Source organism: Fulmarus glacialis, unplaced genomic scaffold (assembly GCF_000690835.1).
Source record: "Fulmarus glacialis isolate BGI_N327 unplaced genomic scaffold, ASM69083v1 scaffold42702, whole genome shotgun sequence".
NCBI classification, from domain to species: Eukaryota; Metazoa; Chordata; class Aves; order Procellariiformes; family Procellariidae; genus Fulmarus; species Fulmarus glacialis.
Genome location: NW_009199258.1, coordinates 34,223 through 37,896, shown reverse-complemented (window position 1 = coordinate 37,896; position 3,674 = coordinate 34,223).

Genomic DNA, 3,674 nt, shown 5'->3' with positions numbered 1-3,674 from the left:
AACGATGGGGTTTTATTTAACATCTCCTTTCCAGGCTCAGTCGCGCTCCCGAGGGACGAGGGGCCGGTGCTGTGCCATGACCTGGGCACCTCTCCCCTCCTTACAGAGCACCGTTGTGCAGCCGTTCCCCCCGTTTCCCTTGTGGAAAGGCACCTCATGATCTCGCACGGACCTCATCTTTTCTCTCTTCCCCTTCTCTCTCTCACCATCTTTTCAGTGTAGAAAAATATGTTCCCATGCCTAGGTACTCAAAGTGTTTGCCGTGTTTCGCAGGCCGGGATGCTCTTCTCGATCCAAAACAGCGAACTGACCGCTCCGGGTATTGGCATGTAAATCAGTGTGCTGACCTCGCGGGAACCCCTCCAAGCCGCAGGCTGTGTCCTGAGTTTCAGGATGTCGGCGGTTTGAAACCCTGGGCGATGCTCTGCATGTCAATGACGGAAACCACTTCAAATTCACGGTAGCGTCCGAAACGGTACCGGCAGCAGGGCTGGCATAGCAGGGCTGCCCTATCAAAAGTTGTTTTCTACTTTTTTCCTGTAGCAGCGAGCTGGCATTTGAAGTTAATGCTCCATTTTTTGTTTGTTTTTTTTTTCCTTTTGTGTAGATACAACAGTTAAAGCATCTGTACTAAAGGTGCAAAGATGAGACATTTATCTGTTATTTAAATGAATTGTTGTGTACTTGAAACGGGATCATAAGGACCCACCATGCTGAGTGGGATTTTGAGAAGCCATCTAGTCTGCTACCTTTCCCTAAAGCAAGATTAACTATAGCATCCATGATAGTTTGGACAAATACTTATTTTTCAATACTTCAGTTTTCAAGGCTTCAGCACTGTTGGATTTTCAGTAAACCTTCACACCCGGTTGCCACTCGAGAATAGGATGCTTGAGGTATCGTCGTGTTCTTCCAAAACATCAGTCCGTTGCTCAATAGCAGTCAAAAAGGCTTTGGAGGGAAAGGAGTGTGAACAGAACAGGAGATGTGATTTATCTCTCTGTATAAATCCATGGTTTGTCCGTTCTCAAATATTTTAGTTCTGGTTTTCTTATCTCAAAAGACTATAGGAGAACCAGAAAAGTTAGAGGAGGAGGTGGCAAAGATGATCACAGGTAAGGAGTGTTTCCCATTCTGTTAACTACACGTGGATTCGTCAGCCTAGAAGAGAGCACGAGCTGGGAAAGTATCTGGTGGCACGGAGGAGGTGCACAGAGACCCCAACTCGGCGGAAGAACCGTCAGAGGAAGCAAGCAGGCGGCAGGGGAAAAAAACCCAACGCGATTTGTGTCTCGTGCACCCGCATGGAGTCGAGACGTGGGGCTGCCTGCCGCGGGCTGCTGCCGTTGCTGGCGGTTCACAAAAGCGGTCGTGCCAGCTCACGGGAGGAAAAGGCCTTTATGCACCACGGCGCTCGTCGCCTCTGGCTTAGGAAGGGTCTGGACCCAAGTCTGGAAATGGTTGCTGTCGCCTTGCCCTGTTCTTGCGCTCTTGCTGAGGTATCTGCTGTTGACCACCCTCATATAGCGGACACTGGGCTCTCAAGCCTTTTTGTGGTGACTTACTATGGTTGTTCTTATGCCCTGTCTGTTCTTATGATTAGAAAGCTGTTCCTATCCATGTTAATTACTCCGTGCAGAAAATTTGGTTAGCTGTGGGTTCATGTATGTGGAGAACCAATTGTCTCTTCTATGAAACCTTTACCTGTATTTGTAGGTGATTATGCCCCATCTCGTCAGCTCCTGTTTAAGTTCTTGCTTGATCAGTCTGTGCCCCAAAAAAACAGTCGTGGACTCAGTGCTCTTTCTAACTACTTTTGTAGTCCACAAGTTTCTGAATTGTGGTAGCAAGAACTTGATATAATATTCTGTCTGGGGCTTATACAATAATACTTGCTATTATTACTTAATATTAGGACAAAACAGTCAATAATACTGATATAATATTCTCTTGGGGGGACTTCACCACCCCCGCCCCGCCCCTGACTCAATTTGTCCACATCCATTGACTTTCCATTTTCTTCATCCTTCTTTTCTTGTCCTCCTAACGTGCTGGCAGTCCCCTCCTGTCTCCGCACTGTCTAGAAATTCAGTCTGTTCATCAGCCTAACGGTGTGTCCAGCATGTTTCCGCATCGCATTCCCAGCATCTTTTTTGCATGTGGTGGCTTTATCTGATTGCCACTTGGAGGCCTTTGTAGCTGCTCCTAACAGTTGCTTTGGGAATGAAACTCTTTCTGGTAGTAGTAAAAATTAACCTCATGAAGTTTCTCTATGCGGTAGAGTTGAAATTGATTTGAAACGGTTTCAAACAGCCAAAAGGCAAATGTTTGCTGGGATGCCGAATGGGCGTGAGGCACGTGAGCGGCGCTGTGAGCGATGCTTCTCCGAAGGGAAGGCATCCTCGCTCTGCCTCCTGGTGATAAACGCCTCCAAGATACTCCGGCTTAAGCGCAGGCGTCTTTCTTGGCTTTGGGGCGTAAACTATCCAGAAGTGAAATGAAAAGTATCTGCAAAGTAGGTTAAGTGTTATTTCAAGTAGTGCCCGGTAGCGTCCAGCGTAGCACTGGTTACTGTAATACTCTTGTTTGTTTTCACAAACCAGCAGCTCACAGTTTCTGAGCAGACGACTGCTGCGAGGAGACCGTAACCTCTTGATTTCAAAGGAGCCATCGTTTCGCTGGTGCCTCTGTGGTTAATGTAAGAAAGGTGTCTTGCCATAAACTTCTTCCGAGGTATTCAGCAAGGTTGGAAAGGGGTCGGCCCGGGCAGGAAGCCCTTGTCTGTGCTATAAAGAAAATAGCAAGCAACAAAATGAAAGCATCAAAGGACCAACAGGATGCGGTCCCAGGAGTCCTCTCTGGCATGTTAGTCCTTCTTGAAAGTTAGCATTGAGTAAAGAGTGACCTTAAAACTCGCTTCATTCAAACAGACTGGGCTCAAGTTTAAAGTTCAAGGCATTTTGTTTTTTCACCTGTTTCCTACAGTTTTAAGAAACTTCTGAAGAATTAATGTGTAACTATATCTGGTCACCGAGCCGACGTGGAGAATTTTTCTCAAGGGAAAATAACATTACTGTATGGAGGGAGAGAAATGGATACTTTCTGCGTTGGGAGAAAAAGTTTCAACAAAATAAAACCAAAACCCCTGCTACCGCGACTGCAAACAGCCCTGGAGCCAGCATAGCGCGTGCGCTGTTTCTTATTTTATTTTCAAAAGAAGCTGGTAGGATCAAATAATTGTCTGTAAAAGGATGTTTATTGTCGAAGCTGCTGCTGCTTGGGAAGCGAGGTCTTGTTTGGGGCACAACCTGGGAGCAAAGAGCCTGGCTGCAGCAGTTCAGCTTCCTTTGCGAGTGCGTGTTGGCTGAGCCAGCGACTGGCCCCGTGGCCGCCCATCCCTCTCACTGCGCTGGAGCTCTTGGGCTCCGAGACGGAAAACTAAAGCCCTGACCCAAAACTTCTTCGGTAGGCGAGGGCAGACGTGGATACGGTGATGCAGCCCTACCACTGCTAATGCCGAGTGGCAACCCGGGCTGCTGGCCGGCGCCACTTACAAGCCGCTTTTATTTTCACCCAACAGCATCTTCCTGCGTGATCCTGAAATAGTGACTTTATTTTCTGATCTTTGCATCTCACGTAACGAAGCAACGAGTAATTGATCCCGCGAGCGGTTC